The following is a 25,519-nucleotide window of genomic DNA, read 5'->3' as shown; positions in this document are numbered from 1 at the left end:
GGGAGGGGTGTGCGGGACGTGCTGGGTCTCTGGTGTCAGGGCCTTTGTTGCCCTCACCTAAAAACGTACAGTGGGGATGCACAAGCGCCCAGCACAATGGATGGCTTACTATTTTGAATATGTTGGGGGACAGATTCTTAAGGTCTTCAAATCAAATGAGATCACATGAATTCCATAGCAAACAAATGCTTATTTGGATTTTTTTTCTCCCAGAGCAGTGGAAATCATTTATTACAGCTTTCAAAAAACACAGTTCACACCCTCCCCACCTATCTCCCTAGTTCTCAAAGCTACCACTCTTGGAGAAGGTTGAAGGCTGGTGCAGTTAATGAAGGAGAATGTCTTTATATTGACCCCAGAACAGTTATCTGTTGTGACTGTGACTGTCCTCAGGGCCAGCTTTCACTGAGCTGCTGTGAGCGCTTCATAAGCACATTTTCCAACGAACAGATGAAAGCATGTGCTAAGAACACATCACCAGAAGTACATAAGACCTCTTTATTAAAAACTACAAATTAAGCACAAAAGCTGTACCTAGTACGTTTCAGTACCTGGCCTGGCCTGGAATTTGTGCTAAACACTTTCCTTGTTTACTGCTACTGGCCTGTGAAGAACGCCCAGCTCATCCCCATTTTTCAGGCAAGAAAGTTGAATGGCAGAGACATTGAGTAAGTTCTCACAGGACGGCACAGACGCGGAGTGGCAGGGTAAGGATGGGAGTCCAGCCATTGTGGACTCTAGAACTGTCGTCTTAGCCCCTAGAGGAAGCGCCCTCTCAGCGGGGGCGACTGCGTGCTCCCTGTTCCAGCTGTGAGCCTTCTCAATGAAAATGGTCACATGAGTATTGTGGAATATGTTCAGTTACAGATTTTGAAAAATAGAGCAGTATACTAAAAACTAATGATTATCCTGGGAGATACAGGCTTCCAGTTATGGAATGAATAAATCACGGGAATAAAAGTCACAGCATAGGGAATACAGTCTGGTACTGTAACAGCGTTGTGTGCTGCTAGATGGGAGCTACACTTGTGTGAGGAGAGCATGACCTATAGAGAACTGAATCACTATCTTATAAACCTGACACTCATGTAACATTGGCTGTCAACTAGACTCAAATTTTTAAAAAATTAATAGTCCTCTCTTGTCAGAAAGGCCTTGCTTAAAGAACATTTGCTTTGGCTCAATTCTAGAATATTCTAACTTAAAAGGAACCACCTTCAATTTAATCTCAAATTTCAAGAATAAACAAATTATCTTAATCAGAACTGAAAAAATGATTTTTCCTTGCAAAAGACGACCCATATTTACATTGTCATTTGCTTCAGTGAAAGAGCTGTGAGTACATTCTGGGAGCGCCATGCCGTGTGCCTCAAGCCAGCACTTGGCTGGCTTAGTGCCAAGCAGGAGTGCCCCTTGAAAGGGCTTGGAGAATAAAAGCCATTTTGGCAAAGGCAGTTCAATTGGCCCAAATTTTCTCCAAGTGAACACATACATTTATTTGAATACTCAAGATCGAAGAATAATAAAAAGCTGGAGAAAAAGAAACTTTGACCTACAATGTATGCAGAGAGCATTTTAGATGAAGTCCATGTTTTCCTTGGGGCCCTGAATCAACATGAACACTTCCTAATGCTCTGTAAATATATAAACGTACAACTTCCTGCGTAATACAGAGCGTCTTTCTTCCTGCGCTGGTTATATATTATGCCTGTAAACAATACACGCATACAGTAATGGATGGTCAAATTGCTTCTGTATGTTTGCCCCTGGACAGCTATAACTGAATGAAAATAACCACCGCTTTGCTTCTGGTTTGTTGAAGCAATGAATAATTCACTTTAAATTTAGACGACAAATTGGCACCACAACCAGTTACTAAAATATATTCAAGCAAGCACATAAATCATGGTGACCTATGAATATATATGAAATAAATTTTTACATACAGGCCCAAAGCACGACACATTTTAGGAAACACAAACAAGAGAGCTCTGTTGCGCAGCGTTTGCGCGTTCCCTCCTTCCTTCACTCATTCGCTCATACAACAGATTTAATCAGTGTCTATTTATAACGTGCCAGATTCCTAGAAAATATTTTGCTCTGTGAATTATTCAAAAGCCAGATATCTATGCAGCAAGCCAGTGTGGAATCTGTAGGACCTTTCTCCCTTTCTGCACACGTGGTCTCTCTCAACAGGAAAGGTGGGGAGAATACAACGAAGTTAGGTGGGGTGCCCAGCCTATCAGAGCGGTGTAGGGAGACGAGGAGAGCGGATTATTACGAGCTACTGAAAAAAAGATGTGACTCAGAGAAAATGTGTCAAGGCTCCTGGCTCACTCCCCTTCAACTAAAATTTGTTGAAAAGCTACTAAAAGAGTTACTTTGTTCCCGGACAAGGATCTCACAAGGAAAAGCATGACCATCAGTGCGTTTCTGAGCTGTATTCCCGAAGGACAAGGGTTCCTGTGGTTTGGGCAGCTTCTGCCTGTTAGAAGCCTCAGAGTGAAACTCCACGGGAGGATCAGGTCACAGCAGTGGTGGCAGCGCAGCAAGGGTAGCCCCCCTTTTAGGGGCCTGGTGGGAGAGCAGGGGTTTGCACACACCTGACCTCTGGACCCTTGCAGCAGACCTGGGGTGTGTGGGGGTGTTTCCTATTGTACAGCAAGGCTGTGTTGCTGATGTTATTCTCTCTTGGTCTCTTCCTTTGTCGGGACTTCGGGTTCCGAATTCTCTGGCCCATTCCCCCTCTGGTCATTGCCTTCCATATTGGGGTCTTATCTACAATTAAGCCAGGACTGTATGTCCAGATGGAACCCCACCATGTGTCCGGATGCTCATATCACTTCCATGTTCTTTTTCTTGCTGGGGATGAGAGTACAGGCCTAGTGTGGATGGTCCAGGCAGTGCAGTCGCCTCTCCTCCCAAGACTAGATTCAGGCGCTGGTTTCATGGAGGTTAAAAGCACTGCTCAGGGGCCAATTTAGTGTGCTTTAAACTGGGGGGCGGGGGGGGGCGGAATTTGTGACGCTCCCTCTGCCTGGAAGGCTTCTATCACGATTAGCTATAGCGGGATAGAATAAGAGGACAAGAGGCCCAGTGTTTGGGAAGTAAAAAGTCACCCTGAAAAGGAAGGGCTCCTGCCGCAATGATGACGTTTGCCAGCTTATACACTGTGCCTTTTTCCCAGACAAGTTCCTTGTGGAAAAGAGAATCAAAGGCTCCAAAGCCTGTGATATGTTCCTGAGGACCATCGTATTTTCCTTCTATATCAGGGATGGTATTCTGAGTATCCAGAATTAATGTGTAGCAGTAGGACAATTTGGACACCATGAACAATTTGGGGCAATCTCTCATGTTTTCACGGAGTCATTTAAGCCTCTTTCTTTCAGTCCTGTTCTTACCTGACTCAATAAGATTGCATTCAACTGTGGAATATAAGTTCTTGGAAGTTTGAAAAATATTTGTCAGACCACATGGGTAAACATTCTAAGTATTCTATGAGTTACTCAACATAGGGAAAGGGAACACCATTCATTGTACCCCAGCAAACATTTATGTCGGCACCCATACGCCCTACTGGGATGAGCTGAAGGTCATCGTATTCATGAAAGACTAACAGTTGCATATCATTTATTTTTGTTTTAGAATAGACCTCATTACTGCTGCACTGGAGTACACTCACAGCTGGGAGTGTCACTTAATACAAATGTGTGACATTGTAAAGTCGGCAATGGTCCGATCCTCCCATCCCAATTTTATATCATTCAGACTACTGTGAGGACTTGTCATTTCGCTCTGAGGAAGGTCAGTACTTGAGGTTACAGAACTTCTGCTGGGGCTTCTCTGAAAAGATCCGGAAAGCTAGTCTTAATAAGTATTTTGCACAAAATTATTTTGCTTATATCCTTTCATGTTCTTAATATGGGATTCCATCAGGAAAAAACCATGGCCTTTCACTTTAAAAGCAGGTGCCACCGTCAACCACAAGGTGGCGGTATAATCCTAGTCTCAGCCCAGTCATCAGCCCCTTCAAGGAAAGACTGCTGTTTGCGTCTTGTGCTAGGTGTTTCATCTTCATTAGCCCAGACTATCAGCCACCTAAATCGATTCCAACAGGAAAGAAAACAACAACAACAACAACAACAACAACAAATCCAGATGAAATTAGTGACAAGGGACGACCAAATGACAGCTACTTGGTTTTCTGACTCTCTTAACAGGCAGGTGCTCTGATCACAGCAGACCGTGTAAGTAACAGTTTGGTGCAGTTGGGATGGCCAGTGAGATCAGCGATAGAAGCAGACACTTTGATTCCTCTGAAGCAGGCGAGGTTGGTAATGATAGTCATTATTACCATTTTATAGCTGTCCTAGTCAACTCATAATTAAGCATGATAGAAACCACCTTCGCTCATGACCCCTCACTGATAGACAAAATGAGGGAAGTCAGGACACAACCCCATGGGAATTCCTCCTTCCCGGTCATGACCAGGTGTGGGAACCATGAGATAAAATGACACATTATGAGTCACAGATTAGCCAGACAAATTTAACAATAGCTGAGGAGCCAATTTCTCTGCTGGGCTCCTGTCCTGTGAGGTGTATGGGCAGATGCCCAGGCTAAGGCTAAATTAACCCCTCGATACGATTCTCGAGTCCCCTGAAAGAGTTTTAAGCACATGTATTTAAACTCAGGTAGATTTCTGTTCAGATTAGAGAGACTCTGATCTAGGCAAGCTGCTGTGCTCCAGATGCGCGTGAGCCAGGTCTGCGGTGAGCACGGGGAGCCAAACCAGTGTTGGTCGTCCATCTTGCTAAGGCACAAAGGTTCTCTGCCAAATAAGGTCGTCACAAAGATGTCCCTATTTCTCTTTTTTCCTGAGTTGGGGAAAATATATCCAAAGAGCAGAAGGTGGTGAAGGACTCCAAGGTAAGAGTTTTCTTGTTGATAGTTTCTCGAACTGTAAATTTTAAAGCACCACCATGGAGCAATGACTTGACATTTCTTCCTCTGCAGCTCAAGAGAAGCACAGCACCTGTGCGCGTTAACACAAAGGAAGCTGGAAATCCTGAAGGTCACAAACTGACCCTGTTATCAAGGGTTGCTGCTGAAGGCAGAACAAGCCAGGCATTCATTCTCAGAGCAAGTTATAAATCCTGAAGGCCATCTGTCAGTGTAACCTGATTACTTTTCATAGTACCAAATGTATTGATCCACATAGGAAACGTGAAAGCTGATCCTTTCCAGGGGAGGGGTCTGTGTGGCTCTCGCTTGTCTTCAAAACGTTAAACTCACGTGACAGAAGTAATATAGTTTATTGCTTATGAAAGCCCCATCACCATTTTTGGTTTTTTGTCTTTAGTAAAGCCAAGGGGTAAGAGGCTGATGGGTAAGGAGTAACTTCTAAGGTTGCTTTTGCTCGTATCCTGACCTGAAGACCAATTCTTAAGGTTCATGTAATTTTTAAAGACATATATATATATATATATTTAGAGCAGGCGAGTGGGGAAGAGGGAGAAGACTCAAGCAGACTCCACACTGAGTGCAAGGCCCAACGAGGGGCTCTATCACACAGCCCAAGACCATGACCTGAGCTGTAATCAACAGATGCTCAATGGACTGAGCCACCCAGGCCCCCTCATTTTTTATTTTTAATGGTAAATCTCAAGAGAGAGGGGGAGGGGGAAGAGGGAGATACTAATAGATTCTTGGAGACCAGGTGAGGTACATAGTAAAAGGGCTTCATTTTGTGTGAGTCTAAACGGGAAGTGTGCACCTGGGCTTTACGGTCTATCTCCTGTGCCCTTGCTCTTCTGCACTAAATTCAAAGTTCCCTGGGAGCAGGCAGGATGTGTCCACTTCATTTCTCCCCTCTCCTCAGCATCAACATAAACTGGAAAATAGAAACCAATCAAGAAATTTTTTTTACTGAATGCTTATTTCTGTAGGAAAGATGAGGAATAAAATTCCCAAGCAAACTCTAAAAATGAAGTTTAATGATTTATAAGGAAGAGAAGAAGAATAGAGATGCGCACATCAAGCAAATAATTAAAAAATAAGCCAAGTACGTCTTAAGGCTAAACCTTAACACAAACCAAACCTTAAACACCACCACCCGGCTTCTCTGCACTGTCGCCGAAGCAGCTGAACGTCTCTCGGGAAAAGGCACAGCAGGGGACACGTCGGTGCCTGTGCACATGGATCCTCGCGGCCTCTCAGCACTGGTGGCCCCACTACGCCCCTGAGCTCGGCGTTCCTCTGACCCCTTCTCAGCAAGGGCCTTTCATGCCTTCCTCTGTCTTCCCTCCCTCAAAAGGCATTGGGGCTTCCATGTCTCAAGGGAAAGAGGAGCCTTAACTATTCTTGGCTCGCCTCACGTTTTTTCATCTGATGAAAGCCTAACCATGCTTCAGATCTCAGTTGAAGTGTCACTTCCTTGGAGCCACTTTCCGGACGCTGCAATTCAGCCCCCACTCTACACACACACACGCAGGCACATGCCAGTTTAGGCCTGTTTTGTAAAAGCTTATAAAGCTTTTTGCTTCATTGGCATTACTCAAAACTGAAATGATGAAGCTCTTCGCTGTCTCCTCCATTGGGCAAAGGTCAAAAGTGGGCGCTGAGAACAGACCTATCTGGTTCACAGCTATAGCCCTAGTGAGCGGCACACAGTAGGCCCTTAATAAATAATCTGAATGAATTAACAGTCGAATGAACTAAAAGAGCAGAGGAGAAAAAGAGGAGGTGAATGTTGACCAGGCCTTCAGAGATGGGAAGGGTGAGAAGAAGCTGCTCTTTCTCAGTCTTTTCAGATGGTGTTGAAATTCCGCAGGGACTCAAGGAATTCCAAAAGTCTGTTTGTCGGCCTCCCTGATAGATTTCCATGGTACTGCCTGCCTCCCTCCTGTGATCATCTTGCTCTACCCAGGCCCTGAAGAGCCCTCAAAGGCTTGAAATCAAAAAGACTGAAAAAGCCCAAGTGAGTGTGTGCTCACTCTCCAGTGAGTACACGGGACTGGACTAACATGCGGGAGAGTGACAGGTCCAGTCACTCTCCCGCATGTTACATTTCTTCCTCCTTATGGTGTTCTGGTGGAGGCAAGGAGACTGAGACTCGGAGGTTAAGTACCGTGTCAAGGGTCACACAGCTAAAGGTTTCCTGACTCGGTGTCCCCGGCTCTTTCCACTGTAGCATGACCCCCAGCGGCGTGTCCTCAGAGGGCGGGCAGTGGCCAGCCCCACGCTGTTCACCATCCCCAGCCTTCACCATCCCCAGCCGTCTGCCTGTTTGGGATGTGGGAGCCTTGCCCTTCTTCCTGGCCCTTTTAACTTCCCTCTATCGTGACTTGCTCTTAGCACCAGAGGTTAGAATGCTCAGTCTCTTCTGGCTTGCTCCCTGCTCATTCCCAGCCATGCTTCAGCACGTGCTCTCCTTCCAGGGGACCTAGAGGACCCCATGAGGGCTTGGTGTTTACCCAAGGGTCAGCTTCCTGAGACCAGGTCTTGACAGCCCCGCTTTCTTAAGCACTGTTTGCCCTGTTTTTATTTGGCTTCTCAGGTAGAGTGATTCAGCCAGTTTCTTTTCCATAATAGTAAAAGGTGTGACCAATAACAACTTAACGTTTCTTTGCTGGCAGGTTCCGAAATTTACTGCTTGACCTAAATGCCTCTCAAATCCTCCATTCATGGCTGATGGTATCTAAATGATCAGGTATGTTTTAACAGCTGGCTGGACTGGGGGTGGACAGCTAATTACAAATGCTCCAGTATCCTTCACATGCCAATTAGCTTCTACCAAGCCCTCCCCCGAAAGGCAGGCGCTATCTCATCGAGACTGCACATCAAAGGGCGCTTCTTCTGGGAAAGGTCAACTCTCAGGATGGGAGAGGCAGACTCGAAGGCGATGGCAATCTGAGTGGCGTGCCCGAGGAATCCCACTGGAGCACTGGTTTCACCGAGAGCTGGGGCAGAGTTCGGGCAAGCAGTCTGGCATCCCTGCCACACCTCCCAATGTGGTTCTACACCCTCACGTGAGGGCGGGGGGCGTCAGAGTTCGTGTTCCCCCGGGTGCCGGCGAGAACGTGGCTCCGCTTGGCCTCCAGGACCTGGTATGCCACGGCCATCTTCGTTCTCTTCTTGACTGTTTTTAAAACACTATGAATTATTTATGTCATAGAATCAGCAGACAAAATCCTTTTTATTGACTCCAAAAAAACACAATCAAAATCTTCAAAAAATATCCCTACGAGTTACTTGCTGCTGTTACTGGGAACCCCTCGGGGCTGGGACTAGTTAGAGTAGAATAAGTCCGAACTTGTATTTGAAAGCACAGGTTCTCCGGGTTCATCCTCAGGGCCTTCTGCCAGGAACCGGGTACTCAAGGGCTCTAGAAGATTCCCAAGTGCCTTGCAGAGAAGTGGCAGGGCAAGAGTTTCTGCAGAGCGGAACTTCTCACAGTGGGGGCCTGGACCAGAAGCCTCATCGTCTTCCGGGAACTCGTTAAAAATGTAGAAATCCGGGCTTGCCTGAGGCCTGTGAATCAGTCAGGGTGGGGCCAACAATCTCTCTCTCTTCTTTAAGATTTTATTTTAGAGAGAGAGAACGCAAGTGGGGGAGGGAGAGGGAAAAGCAGCCTCTGCACGAGCACAGAGCCCATGTGGGGCTTCATCTCATGACCCTGAGATCTTGATCCAAGCCAAAATCAAGAGTCAAATGCTCAATGACTGCTCTAAAACAGACTTTAATATATCTACAGATCATCTGGGGATCTTGTTACGGTGCAGATTCTGAATTCTGTGTTTCTCACTGGTTCCCAGGTGAGGTCTAGGCTGCTGGCCTGAGGACAGCATTTGGAGTAATACTAGGATACATGATCTCCTTCCTTCCAAATGGGGCTGAAGGGTCATCCAGATCCCTGGGGCAGCTTGGTCTTCATTTCATTCAAGATTATGTGAAGATGAGGCCAGAGCCCTGTGTCACAGGACTTTCTTGATTCCCATAGAAGTACTCCAGGGAAAGGCAGCTCTGTACCAATCCAGAGACCCATGAAATGCCAGTGAGCAGATGTCACTGTGTTCGTTAACATAACATGTTCAACCAAGTCCAAACTTCCTGCGCCTCAGTTTCTCCTGAAAAATGAATTCATTTATAAGGTTTCTTTCCAGCTCCGAGACTCTGTCATTTTATGAAAGTAGCCAGAAATCCCTTGGGTCTAAAATAAAAACTCAGGGCTTTCCACCCAATGGGAAATGTAGACCCAGCAAGAACACGAAATTCTCAGTGTGATCAATAGTTTCAACTCCCCAGAAAGCACAGTCTTAGTAATTCCCAGGAAAACCTGACAAGGCCGCAGTAGTTACAGGAACATCAGGAAGAAAAATCACAGGCAGCCTTTTCAGTCAGTGCCCAAGCCAGGAACCGGTCCCAATGGCCTCTGCCGTCATCAACTCCACTGCCAGCGAGCCCACTGCTGAACACTGGCGGCGCGGCTGACTTACAAGTCTGTTTTTTTCATCAACATCTAGCTGGCATATTTACCCATTTATAATTCATATTTATAACAGCCTTTAAGTAAAACGCAAAGACAAAACAAAAAATATGCAGATGGGCACACACCTGTCACAGAGAGAGAAAATGCTGCTGCTAGAAGCTTCTGAGGCTTTTTAAAGGCATATGCTCAAACCTAGGAAGATCTTACAGAGAAAGCAAGTCTGGAAGGGATCTATCTAATTTCTAACCTCAGTATTTGATAAGCCTGAAGAGGTTCTAAATGTAATAAAACATTCTGGAGAAGTTCTCTGTTTCCATTATTAAAGACGGTCAGCTCTTTGGGCTGGTTTCATTAGTTTCTAGGCTAATATCTCTGATATTTCTTACTCTTTAACACAAAGGCACAAAGTGTATTCTACTCTTTGACACTCTGTAATTCATCAAAAAAAAAAAAATTGTTCAATACCTACTATGTCCCCAGCACGGTTTCATCTTCTTGAAAATGAAATGACACAGGTCTGAGGCAATTTAATTGCAAAATTCAATATGCGGGAGGAGAAAAATGTCTCGAATCAAGTTCCTAATACAGAGCTATATTTTGATCAAAGATTGTAAAAAGCCCATTGTTGAGTTCCAGGCACGTGAAATCAGAAAGAAACAAAAAGCCGCAAGCCTTTTCACTTCTACCATGTTGCATCAGTCACAGTAACTGCAGCTTGATTCCATTCAGCTTGGTGGAAGAGGCACCGTGGCACTGACACAGCCACCGTGCCCTTGGACTGATGTTGTTTCAGGCTGGGAACTGTCCTCAATGTGTCTGGTGGATTCCACTGAGCCTCTGCATGGGCACAGGGTAGGAAGGACCACTTCCCCTGCATGCACTCAGTCACAGTCAGGGTCAGCCAGCGTCCAGGGACAGGTCAGAGTGCAAGGACCAGGGAAGGTACCTATAGAGCTCCATCACCTCCTAACTAAGTGGGAGAAAACTGCTTTCACCTTGTGGTTAAAGGTGGTTAAAGGTTAAAGGCTTAGAAAACCAAATATTCGTGTAAGCGTTGGCATGCGTGTTCAAAGTCGTACGAAGGCATACACGAAACAGACCAAGTCACCTGGTAAGGGACAGGGAGGCAAAGGTGAAGGGTGAGAGGGTTGAGGCCGGAATGCGGGCACCGTGCGTGTGAGGTAGGCGGAGGGAAGAGATTCCTGTCATTTTTACCCTGCTTTACTACTTTACCTATAGCTGGCCTTAATCTGTGGTTACTTTGTGAATTTAAGAAAGATCTTTTCCTCTCTTCTTTTGCACAATTTAGGGAAGATAAAACCACACTGATGGGGTAGGGAAGTAGGTGTAACAGAGTGGTGACACCTTGGAGAGAGGTTCTTACACAACTCGATCCGGCACGACCAGACGGAACTCGACAACCAGAATAGTCACCTCCTTCAGGGAGGTCCGTGTTCGCTACAGAGCCATTCACATGCCAGGGAGCAGAAGACTCTGGACCCGACAGGAAAGACAGATGGTACGAACTCTAGGTTCTGAGGAAAGACATAGCAGGACACAACAGGATCATACTTCTGAGCAAGAGAATGTTTCCTCAATTTAAAGGAGAAGTAGTTTGTGGTCTGCTCAATCACCAGTCCTAATGTAGTCAAGTGCCTCAGTTCAATGGCGGCTAGTCCCCTCTGTCCATCGGCCTCATCAGCTGCCTGTGCCTTCCTTCCCAGGCACAGGAGAGCACCAGCCATTGCACCTGTGTCCCTGAGGACCCCCCCACGTCCTGCTTCACAACACCTGGAGCACTTGTTAGGTAGGCTGCTGATGCCCAGGCCTGAGCCTCAGATACTCTGATATGAGAGAACTGGAGTGGGGCCCAAGAATCCATCTCTCACATGTCCTAAGTGATTCTGAAGTGACTAGTTCACTGAAGCCCACCAGCTCCAACTCTTTTAGGAGCCCAGTGGGAATCCCAGTGAGGTGGGAGTTACTCGACAAGCTTTTAAGAGTTCTGGAATCCTCAGAATAGACACAGCATTTGGCCAGGGGAGGCACTGTGGGAAGAATTAGGGAAGGATGAGAGGAAACATCTTTGTAAACACGGTTTGCATGTGCTGTATTGTTTCTGTTGGTTCACCCTGTGAAAGGAAAAATCTAATCCCGTATTCAGTCCCCATGTGCAAGAGGTAGTGAGACTCCGGGGGAACCCATCGGGGGATCTCCACAGGGCAGCTCCTCTCCTTACAATGTCACACAGCTAATGTGATTATGAGACCTAATGAACTGAAACTAATGCAATTTTGAAAATCTTCATAGCTAATGAAAATCACATCTTCTCCCTCCAGATTTCCCATTTTCTCTGTTTGTAAGCCCTGAATAAAATGGAAGTTATGGGTTGAGGCTATATTTATGGAAAGTCTTAATATAATTTGGAGAGTTCTGTATTTTGAGTGTCACAGTGGCTCCAAGTTGAAGGGTCACATTTGGAACGTACATTCAGTGCCACAGTGCTACGGAATGGTGGAAGAGACCTAGAATATAGATTCAGGACAGTGACATTTTAGAGACAGGCCTTTTTCCCCTGCTGACTTCAAAGCACTCCGTATGTCAAACAGTTAGTGTTGTCACTCTGTCCCAATTTCCATTTTCCATGGAAAGTGGAGAACAAGAAAAGTCTTTCGATTGCACACTAAAAGCTATTAGCGGGGTATAGCTATGACACCCCCCCCCCACCCTTCACTTCTCTATGCTAGGTTTTTACCCATTTGCGGGGGAAGGAATGTTTCAAAGGCATTAAATTGAGAGGAAGGAAGGAAGGGAGAGAGGAGGTTAGGAGGGAAAGGGATGTTCCCACTAAGTCTGTCTCCTGGATCCTAAGTTCTGACCTTTACTTGAAGGAAATAATGAAAGAAGTATCCAGATGATATACAAGATACAAAGACTAAGATAACTGAAATCAAACCAACTTTATCCTAAAGGTTAAACAGAATTAGTAAGTTCCTCTGAATTAGATTAGGGTTTTCAGCCCTGGCTATAGATTAGAGTCACTTGGGAAACTTTTTATGATGTATGAACTGCCCAAGCCTAACCCTAGAAATGGGCATCAGTCGGGAATGGGTCTGGACATTGACATTTGTAAGTGTATCTCCAGAGCATCTGAATGCATAGTTAGGACCGAGAATCACTTCGCGGGATTATTCATTCCTGTTTCTAAATGTAACTTCGTCTCATTTCTGATGGTACTGAAACCTGCATAGTCAGCATGTGACCACGTGAAAAAAAAAAAAAAGCTCATCGTCCCTCTTCCCACACAAGTCCACACTGGTAACCACATCAACCAAGTGTTTTGCACACATATATCCTCAGAGCTTGGGCCCAAAGAGAGCATGTGTAGAGTCTATTCCGGAAGGTGGTATCTGAGCTTGCAACATAAAGACCCAGACCCAGAAGACATTGGTACTGAGGCACGTTCTCTCTCTGCTGTGTTGTCTACATATGTTTCTCTGCATTCCTCAAAACACTCATCTAGAAGTCGTAGGGCTAAACATGTTGATTGACTAAATAAAAAATAATTAAAATGATTAGTTTTAACTTAAATAATTAAAATCATTCTATTTTTAAAGTATATTCAAATATAAACAACAAGAAATAACAACAACAAAAAAAATCTGATTGTCTACTGGTTCTCACATAGCCCTGGTTTTCGGTAGCTTGTCAAGGCTGAGCACAAGGACGTTCATTATCTCCCACTTGCAAAGTGACCCACAATTCTTACGGGTAGAGAGTGTCCTGGAAATGAACACAATAGGACGGCGATACTCTGCATTACACTTTAGGCTACTTTAGCTTTCCTCTTGAGCATCGTTGCTTAAATGCAACGTTGCTTAAAAGCATCGTTGCACAAGGCATTTTGTTCACCTCAGACAAAACAGTTACTGCAAGGCTGCTGTGGCCTTTTCCTTCCAGCTCTGGGTCGTCACCCTAAGCCCTCTATCCTAAGTCTTTGTCTGATGGAATGTTCATCCTTCAAGTCCTAGCCACTTCCTCTTCGTTTTCTTCTATCCGGTTCAAGCACCATGTTCTCAGGAAGACTTCCAGCGCCCTCCTTGCCCGTCGCCACCTCAGCCTTTATCCCATTCTCCTTTCTTCCTTTCCAGGCGTCCCAGCTGAAAGCGTCTTCTGTGTTAGACTTTGTGTTTACGCTTGCAGGATCCTCTTCAGTGTATAAGCCCCATGAGGACCCTCTGTCCTCACAGCTCTAACTCCAGCACCTACAAGAGCAGCAGGGGCTCCGTAAACCCCGACAGGGCGTGTGGCTGCATACGTGTGCAGGCTGACCAAGACTGTGCTGAGGACAGTCGTGTCCCCTTGAAGGGTGAAACTACTGGTGTGATAGATAATAAATGAGAGTGTGTCCAGTGGCAATTCTACCCTTTAGTTCCCCAGGCGATATGCACGTGCTGGGATTTTAATGAGACCCACGGGGCCAGCTGCGTTTGCAGAGAAGGCGATTTGCACCCTGTGCCTTGCCGGCTCGACGCTTCTGCCAGAGGGCTTCTCTGTGCGCACATCTTGCAGTCTTGGCTGTTTCTTTCACTTCCCAGCAGAAAGCAGCTAGACATTAACGGTTGAAACAGCACTCCCAATCTTCTGTTCAGGTTTCTTTAGACCACTTTATGGGGGTGGGGCGGTAAACACCATGCTTCTTTGGCATTGGATCCTCTTCAAGGAGAAGTTTTTGCATCTCTTGTTATTGGCCCTTCCCATCCAGGTCTGGCTTGGGACAGGAGTTACACTGCAAAAAGCATCCACTTCATGTTGGGGGATTTATTATGGCCTGGGATCTTTTGTCAGTAATCTTACCCTTCCATTATTACCACATGATACTAATAGACGTGGCCAGGAAGTCAGCTGTAGTATCTTCAGGACAAATCCTACTGACATATGGAATCGACAGTTGGACACTACCTCTATTCTGAGGCGCTTCTGTTGGGTCTAGATTAGCACTTTAAGCCATATTGATAACACACTCTCCCAGCCTTCCAAATATGTGCTATGTTTGCATGTCAGCTTCATTGAGAATCTTCAGTATTTCAGTTTCCCATTCAGTACAGAAAAGTATATTTGATATCACTAGCAAAATAAGCTATGTTTGTAGCCTGTGAAACATGCAGTTTAGTGCCCTCGCCCAGAAAAGGCACTTGATAAATATTAGTTCCTCCTTCTGCTTTCCTTGCTATTTTAACAAAAATGTATTTTATTCAAAAATATATTTAAGGAATCTGCATCTTTTAAAAACTCCAAGTATATAAAGTATTTAAATGTACAGTTGGTCTCTGATTCTCTTTTTAGTTAAATAGAGCTATACTGAATGCACAGGGTGAACTGCAATTGTTATCAACATCAGAACCGGCTGCTTCAGATGCAGGATGGTTGATCACACTACAAAATTCGAAGAGATGGTAGAGCTTGCCTTAACCAAATCTAATATACACAAATTTGCATTTGTAAGATAGTGGTATTATGAAATGATATGTTTCACAAAAAAATACTATTTTAAACAATGACCAATTCAAATTTGTTTAAAATATAATTCAATTTCAAATAGACTTTTATGGAAACATATAGGAACCTAGTAACGGAGACAGTAGGCCATAAACAGTCACAAAGCCAACTCAGAACTAACCATCGTTCCTCAGCAATGCTCATCCAAAGACGGTTCGAACTATAGGGTTGGGGCTGATGGGAAACTCTGTAGTGAGTGAGTCAGGATGATTACACCTGAACCCAGTGATTAATCTTAATGTCACGAAAAGAGGTGTAATCAGACACTGGGTTTTGCGGTGCAAGACAAGGCACTAACTAGGAAGTCTTCTTGCCAAAATATGAATCTGAACTGATTAAGCCTCTAGATGCAACCATCAGGCCTCTATTCATCTTTTTTTTTTTTTTTTCACTTCTGTCACTGAAACGATCCAATAACAATCAAGGATTTTGTCTGCCCGGGTCAGTTAACTCACACTCATGAGACGGTGAGGTCTGTGATTAAGTTTCTATGTGTCTGTCTTTGTAAAAAAGGAAGAACCCATTTCATGTGGGCACCTCATGGAACTATTCATAATGACTGTCATCAGTGTGTCAACTGAAGTGCCACGGGCTCATGTGAATGGAAATGAAAATGACAAACCGTGGTGCCAACCGCACGCTGAGAGGACATTCCCAGAGCCTTACTCCTCTCCCCGGTTGTGTGATACTGTGATTCTTCTCTGAGGTTCAGTCTTAGGCCCTTTTCCTTACTTTGATCTTACTCTCTTCCTGGCATCTTATGCACCCAAAGTCCTATGATGTCAGTCTGCCTTAGCATTTGTTATGGCAACGGCAGGAAAAAAGGCAAGAAACACAACATTATTCATAACACATGGAATGGACACGGGGTCAGGTGTCTGACAGATACAGGCGAACTCCTACTTCTGTGGTAAGTCACCCTATGCTTCGGGTGGAGCTTCTCAACCCGAGTCCTTTCCTCATCTACAAAGACCCGGAAGCCTTCATCTTCCCTCAGCCCTCAGGTTCAGAGCAGCTATTATTATCACATTATTTCTGTGTAATACCTCAGTTTATCAAACATTTTCACAGATTTTACTTTTTGAGTAGCTTAACAATCCTATGAGCAATTTAGGGCAGGGTTTATTTTTCTTTCTTTTAAAAATATTATTATTGTTGTTTTAAGCTGAGGAAACAACAGACCAGAGAGATTAAGAGGCTGGCCAATGGCCAAGGCCCTAACTAGGACCCAACCTAACTAGGACCCACCCTAACTAGGAAAGAGTGGAGCCATCCCCTTCCACTGCCTTCCACTCTAGATCCTATAGTCTTTCCTCACTATACGTGGTATTAAAAAATTGTGGTCTCATATGAAGTGAAGTTCTCATCAACAAGCCAGGAAAGCAAAGAGCACACAGCTGCCACCAGCCACCAGCTCCAGTGCCGCAGGGGCCTGGCACGTACCGCAAACACTGAGGCAGGCCAGGTGGATATTAACCACGAGGAAGTAAGTTTCTCTTTCTCAAAGAAACATGTTTCTCGTTTTTCTTTAAAGACAGAACCTGTTCATTCTATCTTTTGCTTTCTTTTTAACTCTACCTTAAGAAAACCACAGCACAAAACTATTTATTAGTGGTGATTGACATTCAACCTGATGGGTGGGGAATAACAGAGTAGGGTGGGGACTGCAGCCAATGATGACTCCCCACCCTCCATGTTGGGTGTTGGTTGCCATCCTTCTGAAAGGTATGGCATCCTCTAAAAGGGATAATGTTCCATGGTCTTAACAGGAAGAAGAAGGGTGGTCCTTCACTGTGTCAGCCTGTGAGAACTTGCATGAATACTATAGAGGTATGAGGTCGAACTAATATTTACATTTCCTAATCATCTAAAATCTGAAGAATGAAATCAATTACACTTACTAAATCTGTTGATGGTTTTTGGGTGACTAGGGTTTCCAATAGCATTCAGGGCATGTGCTCAATGTAAAATGTGTAATATATAGTACATTCCTTTATAGTAACAAACTAAAAACCTTACGATGTCCAGGGATTTTGAGATTGAGGACAGCACATTTGCATTTAATTTTTACTTATAAAAAATCATTGCTGTATTTTAAGAGATTTGCTGGGTCTGCAAGGGTAAAATTCTCTCATCTGGGTTCAGAAACCCAAATACAACTTCTAGTTTGGCAAGCAAATGTCAAAAAATATGGAATTTCCCTTAAAGACATTATGTATAAACAGAGCCATCACATTTAGAATAGCAAGGCCCAGATGGTCTATTAGTATCAACAAAAACCACTGTCCTTGCCAGCATAAATTTCATAAAGCAGAAATCATTCCCAGGCATGCAGAGACAGACACAATCACATCCATGAATACTTATTACCATATGCTCAGGACCAGGTAAGGGACGTTATTACATGGCCCATAAAACAATACTTGAAAAACAAACACCAAGTGTTCAAATAAACTGTTTACTCTGATGGCGAGGGCACTGAAGCTTTTATGGAAAGCATGGCCTGTGCGCCCGTGTTTCAGAGTGAGACCGGATGGTGATTATGGCTGTGACCCACAGGCTTTAAAGGCAGAAGCAAGGCCACGAGCAAACCTGGTTGTGTTGGGCTGTCTTGAACATTTTAATTTACATTCTCTTTTTCTTTCTGATGACCTAAATTTCTGGGATTCGACATTTCTGTTAATAGCCGTATGATGGAACTACCATGTAAACATAAATGTCTGGGCAATCATTATTGGCAAAATAAGGAACTGAGGCTTATGGAGTTTCACCCCCGTCGCTCAGAGAGGAGGAAAGTGAGAGAGAGGAGGACAGCCATAGGTCTTAATCTCTCCACCTCAAGGACTTCCTAAAATCATGAAAGGAGCTACAATATGATGGAAGGGGAGCCCCTGGAAACCAGTGTCAGCAGGTGGACACAGCCCTTTGTGGGCTGTGGGGCTTCTGGAGGTGGAGGGCTGGGAACGCAGGCTGGATTTGGGATGCAGAGCCCAGGGGTCATCTGAGATCCCTTTGAGGAGCTTCAAATTACCGCAGGTGTAAAAAAAGCAGACACTAGCCTCAGTGAGCATGTGCCATTTTTCTATACTACACGTTCTTGAATAACCTTTGATGTTCTATTTATTTTAAAGAAGGTAGTCTTTTTTCTGGGACCCAGTTCACATCACTGATTAGAGATATTCTAGCTGTCAGACAGATAAATCTGGAACAATATGGGGGTTAGCTGGTTTTGTGAAAATACTTAAAACACAACAGTGAAAAAATCAATAAAGATTTATTAAGGCTGTTTTTTTTTTTTTCATAGGTTTAAAAATGAGTTCTAACCCATTAAAAAGGACTTTAATATTTTTTGAGTTGAAATATAATGCTTTACTGTCTCTAACTTTTTTCTTGAGTTGACCCTTATTAAGCATGTCTTTCTCCTGGGCAGCTGTGAAAATGCCTAGCTCCACTGCTGGTTTGTCACCCTCATCAGGTGACACACAACCTGAATTCTAAGCCAAGATATGCATGCACTCACGGGCAATGAGCTTTTCCCTACTTGTATCATCTTTGTGCAACACAGCAAGAAAGCATAACATTTATTTAACCTTTGTGAATACCATTTGGAGGTTCACCTAATAGTCTTTAAAATAGGCAACTAAAAGAAATTTGGCTGAAAATCTGATTTCTAATGTATGTAAGAAAAAGTTAATAGCTTCTTTTTATGGAGCATCTACCATTTGCCAGATGCTTTTTAACTTAGAGTCTCACCTAGAAAAATCAAGTTACATTTAACTTATTCTTCATAGGCTTTTTGTGAATGATAGGTAGGTTAGAAGACTGTACAAATGGTTACAATTCTTCTCTTCCCTGTATCCTCACTGCTTGCAATTTGACTTCATAGGTCCTTCCAGTAAAAAATGTTGCCTATGTCTCTACTCTTAATTCTTGCTTTCCCTTGTGACTTAACTTGTCTAATGAAATGCATCAAGAAGCAACAGCGTGTCAATTGTGAACCTAGACCATAAGGTTTACATGCTTCTGCTCTCACTCTTGAGATCCTCTGTGAGAGTAAGCCCACTAGCTGGCTAGATGAGCACCATGTGGACCAGACACCCTCACTGCACCCCAGCTAGGAGCAGACACCTAGCTGACTGACAGCTGACTGCAGACATATATACGAGCCCAACTGAAGTCAGAACTGCCATAATGGTCCAGCCCACAGAATCAGGAGCCAAGTAGACCAGAGCCAAGTAGACAGTAAACTGCGGCACGGTTTGTTACATAGCAAAAACTAACATACAAAAAGCATTACTCTCTTCACTGTACTGAAGAGAGCTATGGAAGTTGGTAACTTGTCTAAGGTCACTCAGATGGAAAGCTGTAAAGCTCTCACGTTATTACATCTGTCTTATGGGCCTACCCACACTGTACTGTTTTTTTAATGTAAATGATGTAAATATAAATGAATGAAAAAGTACATGTTGAGTGCTTTCTACATGCTCTGTGTTGGACTAGACATATTTCCTCCATCTGGGAAATTTTACAATCTCTACTTTGTTTTTCACTAAGGAAGCTGCAGTTTGACAGGTCTGCTCTGCTATTGCTTTCACCTCCAGTGCTCTGTTTGTTTTCCTGGTTTGAACCTGTTCAAACCATCTCCCAGACACCTCCCTTAACGTCCCAAGACAGAATTAGGGTTTTCACCTGTGACCTGATTGCAAAAATAACCACAATTACTCTCCTTCTTTCTTATAAAAGAAAGGACTTCGTAATAGGACTTCTTAATATCATCCACCGAGAGATCAAGTCTATTTCCCGAGCCCTGGATCTAGATTGGACTTGTGACTAGCTTTGGCCAAGAAGCATGGCAGACATGATAGTGACAGTTCTCAGATCAGGCCTAGGGTACCTTATATACCTGCATTCATTCTCTAGGTAACCCTAACTCCCTCATGTGAGGAGGAACAGGCGAGCCCTGCTGAAGGATGAAAGGTCACAGGGACCACAGTTTGACCAGCCGTTGTCCAGCCCACACCCCAGACATGTGAGAGCCAGCTGAGATGAGCAAAGCGAAACCACAGCAGTGGGAGAAACCACAGTGTGGGAGACTGGTTGAGACCAGAGGAATTGCCCAACTAAGTCCAGCTTGAACTGCAAACAGCAGAAGTCATAAATGGTCATATTTAAGCCACTAATCTTATAATGAAGCAAAAGGTAACACACACAGATCCTTTATGCTTTAAACCTTTGAAAGTATTTTAAAAACTTACTTTGGAACAGCCCATAAATTCAACAAATGTTGTCTGAACAGACGAATAAATGATCAAATATCCAATTACACTGAGATACAACTTCTCTGACAAAACAAAACTCCGACTTTTTATTTTATTTTGAAGTGAGTAGCTTCTTTTGGTCCTGGCCGTGAGACAGAATGGTGTTTAGCACAGGGCCTGAAACTCACCAGATGTACTCACTAAATGCTAGTTCTCACTGGTCTTGCATGTGAACTACAGTGCCACACAAAACAAGAGCCAAAGCAAACACTGTAGTGCTGGGGCAAGCAATTTCAAAATCAGGGCAGACTCTCCTGGTATCTGCGAGGTGAAGATTTAGGGCAAGGGACATGCTTTTGTTCTGTAATCAGGCAAGCTTCTTTCTCTTTGGATGTTTACAGTAGTTCTCCCCTTTATCCACAGTATGGCCTTTGCGGTCTCAGTTATCCGCAGCCATCCGGGGTCCAGAAACACATGGCCCCCTGATGTGTTGTCACACAGTCAGTAGTAGCCTAACGTTACATCATGATGCTTCTGTCATTGTCAGAATGCATTCTGTCATGTCAGCTCATCCCATGGGCATTCTATCCCATCATGACCAGAAGGACAAGTACAGTCCAGTAAAGTATTCTGAGAGAGACCACATTCAGATAACTTTTATTATAACATGCTGTTTTAATCATTCTACTTACTCTTAGTAATTGTTTTTTAATCTCCTACTGTGCCTAATTGCTAAATTAAGCTTTATCACAGGGGGTATGTGTAGGAAAGACATAGTACAGACAGGGTTCTGTACTATCTGTGGGTTCAGACATCCATGGGGGGTTTGGAATATGTCCCCTATGGACATGAGAGGACTACTGTTCACTCTTTAAATGACCCATAGCTACTGAAGTCACCCAATTTCCAAGGGTGGGAGAGTTCTGCTGTATAAAGATCATAGCAAGAGGCATCCCTCACTCCTCCATTTTTGTTTTGTTTTTAATGAAAAAAAAATTTTTTAAAGATTTTATTTATTTGACACACACACACACACAGAAGTCACAAGTAGGCAGAGAGGCAGGCAGAGAGAGAGGGGGAAGCAGGCTCCTCGCTGAGCAGACAGCCCGATGTGAGCCTCGATCCCAGGACCCTGAGATCATGACCTGAGGAGAAGGCAGAGGCTTAACCCACTGAGCATCCCAGGTGCCCCTCTCTCACTCTTCCTTAAGGCTAAGAGTTCTTGACTTGCGCTGTGTATTGGAAGCACTTGGGAAATTTTAAAACAATGACTCCAGAGATTGGCTTGATTAGGTTGGGGTAAAAGTTGCACAGAGGGACTTTTAAAAGCCCCTTGAGTGATTTTATTGAACAGTCAAAGCTGAGAATCACTATTCAGCCATTCCTGAGAGTGCCTCCACCAATCAAGTGGTTATTATTTGATTTAACTTTCAAGGCAGACCTAAATAAACTTTCTTTTTTTATATTCCCCTAATCAAAATAAAGCACTGAAATATTAGAGCTAGAAACTAATTTCTTCTTATGGACAATGACTGGCTCAAAAGGAATTAAGAAATAATTGTCAAATGAGTAACTTCCTAATGATTAACTCAACAAGCATAATATGGACACTTGGCAGGATCTTAAATGTCTGTAAATGGCTTGAGAATAATTAGGTATTCAAAATTTTATTATCATTAACTAGAATGCCACATAACACTATAAATTATATTAAATAATAAATTCAAAATCATTTAAGTATATGATCAAAAAGCACATTAACCTAAAATTTTTGTTTGAAAATGTACCTTATATGTACTTTTGTGTACTCCATCACAAATTAAAGTAAAATTTAATATTTTAATATTATTTTTAGTTCAGATCTAATGTGGGTATTTTAAGACATTGTGATCTTGTCTTTTTAATGCATAAGTGACCCTCATGTGGCAACAGTATTATTTTCAGGGACTATTTCCTTTTTGGCAGAATTCAAAAGTGCTGAAAAATGATGAATATTAATCTTATGCTATAAAGTATAATAACGCATGCAAATTGGCTCAGTGCCAAAATTTCATCTTTAATGAATTCCATAGCTACAATCACAGACTTCGAGTGCACATTCAGAGTAGAAAGGCTCTAAGTCACAGATTACTGAAGAGAAAAATCTGATGTGACCTCCTGATTTTCTAGAAATGGAAAATGAAGTCCAGAGAGGTTAAACAAGTCAAATAAAACCCCTAACCAAATGGCTGGGAATCCAGCCCAGGAAGCTTGAGCCTGCACCCTCTCAGCTTTCTGGAAAGGGGCACAGGCAAGATCATAGCAGAGCGTGTTCAAGGCCCACACAAATGGTGGTTGGCTGGATCTGGCCCCAGATTTTGCCAAAGTCTGCTACAGAGGGTTATATTCAAAAAGGACCTTGGCAAAAAGGGAACAGTTATCACTTTGTACCCTAATTATTCTTATCACAAAGCAGACTGCAGTCAACTCTACTGTTTAATACATTAGCCATAAATATAGTTATTGTAATTTTTCTAATCTACTATTAACTTTGTACATTAACATGGTACATTTGTATAGCTAATGAACCAATCCCGGTACATTATTATTAAGTAATGTCCATGCATTATTCAGATTTTATTAGTTTTCACTAATGTCCCTTTTTTGTTATCCCATCGAGGATAGCACATTACATTTAGTTTGCACTATTTTTTATTAGTTCAACACTTTGTGTGTGTGTGGGGGATATGTAAAAGAGAGAATGAGAGAGAGAATATGAATGTCTCTATTCGGCCATTTAAAGTGCAAAACCCTATAAATTACTGTTCTCATACTGTCTAATGTAAGAGAAAAGGCCATATGTTAATAAAGTAATATAGAATTTAAATAATGCAAAAAACACTGTGGAGAGTAGAAGGTTAGATTAAAAAGAACTTGGTATTTGGAGGGACCTAGAAACATGGTCTCTGATTTCAACATGGGTTAGCAAAAATCTAAAAAGCAAGGAATGGGACAGAGTAGTGTGGAATTTAAAGTAATAAAAGGCAATTCACATAGAACTACAGTAATGCAGAAGAAAGCAATAATATTGTGAAATTTGTCATCATTTACTTTAGGGGAGTTTGCATTTTTAAAATCCACAGAAATGCAGTTACAGTTTCCTTGCCAATATTTGTATAAAACATTTTCCAAACAAGACGGATTCATCTTACTCTGAAATGAATTGTTAGATCACAACAGAGAATGTTAAAGAGTTTGCATCCCTTATAGAAATGCCAAACATTTTACTCTGCCTGATGCTGTACTATAAATAGGGAAATTCAAATGCTAAAAATGTTCTCCAAGTTGCCAAACATAGTTCTTTAACATCTACTTCCTAGTACAAATGACTCATTCTTCCAAAGTTTGAAAATGAAAGCTAGTTACAACACACAGAGAAATGTTGTAGCTTATACCAATTAATTAAATACAAAAGATACTTCGCTTATGTATATTTCTTTTTCCTTAGGTCAAATCCACAGAAATGTTTCATTAGACTTTTATCGAGGTTTTATTAAAGAGTAGTTACTCCGATGACAGTTGGATTTTTAAATTAACAATTAGAAGAGTCAAGCAACATTAAGATTGTTGGAAAATGATGATGCTGATTGAAACGATTTTGAAACTCACTAGCTGCATTTGAATGTAACAGATGTAAAATTTACTATAATAAAAAAATAGTGAAGTCAGAACATGAAAACTAAGACGCTATCTAACAAGACAGTACAAATTATGCTCCAACATCCAAGAACACAAGGAAACGCAACTCTAAGAAATGCAACCCGATTAAGAAAAATAGGGCTTCTTAGGAACAAGTCACTCTTTGGTGTAAAATGAACAATAAATAGGGGACATGCCATTCATTTATGATTGGTATTTCAACATAGTATACATACGTAATGTATATCTTACAACAAGTAAAGAGAACATCAACAGGACAGGGGCTTGTGTAACATATCAGAGGTCAGCACCTGCTCGCAGAGGCAATGGCTGACTTTCCCAGAGAGACGGAACAGGAAATGGCAGCAGATGCACCTGTGATGTAGTGGGGGTGGTGGGGGGGAGGGAGGCAGGGCAACAGTGGTTTCATAACATTGTCTTCCAATCAACTGACTCTACTGTCGGCCTTTGATCTTCTTTCTGCACCTCACCATACCTCATATTATCTCATTACCAACCACTTACTCCAGAACAGCAGCATTCTCTTTAAACTGACTACAGGTAATTACTGCAACGTCCTGTCCAGGCTTCACTCAAGTCTTCTCCTGCTTTGACCTGCATAAGTATGTATTCGCAAGCCTCCAGTGGAAGTGTTTGGATTAAAAATTTTATAGTATATAAGGAAGAGGTGACTTAAGTACAATTCTTTGATTTTAGACAAGATACTATTATTAAAGTTTGTATTATCATGCTCACATATAAACTTCAATAATTCTATTTTGAGTGTTTCTTTTTTTTTAAGGGGAGGAGGGGCAGAGGGTGAGAGAGAATCTTTTTTTTTTTTTTTTTTTTTTTTATTTATTTTTTTTTTATTTTTTATAAACATATATTTTTTATATACATATATTTTTATCCCCAGGTCTGTGAATCACCAGGTTTACACACTTCACAGCACTCACCAAATCACATACCCTCCCCAATGTCCATAATCCCACCCCCTTCTCCCCAACCCCCTCCCCCCGGCAACCCTCAGTTTGTTTTGTGAGATTAAGAGTCACTTATGGTTTGTCTCCCTCCCAATCCCATCTTGTTTCATTTATTCTTCTACCCACTTAAGCCTCCATGTTGCATCACCACTTCCTCATATCAGGGAGATCATATGATAGTTGTCTTTCTCTGCTTGACTTATTTCGCTAAGCATGATACGCTCTAGTTCCATCCATGTTGTTGCAAATGGCAAGATTTCATTTCTTTTGATGGCTGCATAGTATTCCATTGTGTATATATACCACATCTTCTTGATCCATTCATCTGTTGATGGACATCTAGGTTCTTTCCATAGTTTGGCTATTGTGGACATTGCTGCTATAAACATTCGGGTGCATGTGTCCCTTTGGATCACTACATTTGTATCTTTAGGGTAAATACCCAATAGTGCAATTGCTGGGTCATAGGGCAGTTCTATTTTCAACATTTTGAGGAACCTCCATGCTGTTTTCCAGAGTGGCTGCACCAGCTTGCATTCCCACCAACA

The 25,519-nt window shown here is 42.8% G+C and overlaps 1 protein-coding gene across 3 annotated transcripts in view; it reads right to left on the bottom strand.

Annotated features, from left to right (window-relative positions):
• Positions 1-25,519, bottom strand: part of PAG1 (phosphoprotein membrane anchor with glycosphingolipid microdomains 1) — a 142,568-nt gene that overhangs the window by 24,458 nt on the left and 92,591 nt on the right. The gene's annotated exons all lie outside the window — the stretch shown is intronic.

This window comes from Mustela lutreola, chromosome 3 (genome assembly GCF_030435805.1).
Source record: "Mustela lutreola isolate mMusLut2 chromosome 3, mMusLut2.pri, whole genome shotgun sequence".
NCBI classification, from domain to species: domain Eukaryota; kingdom Metazoa; phylum Chordata; class Mammalia; order Carnivora; family Mustelidae; genus Mustela; species Mustela lutreola.
This window is presented reverse-complemented; position numbering and strand designations above follow the sequence as displayed.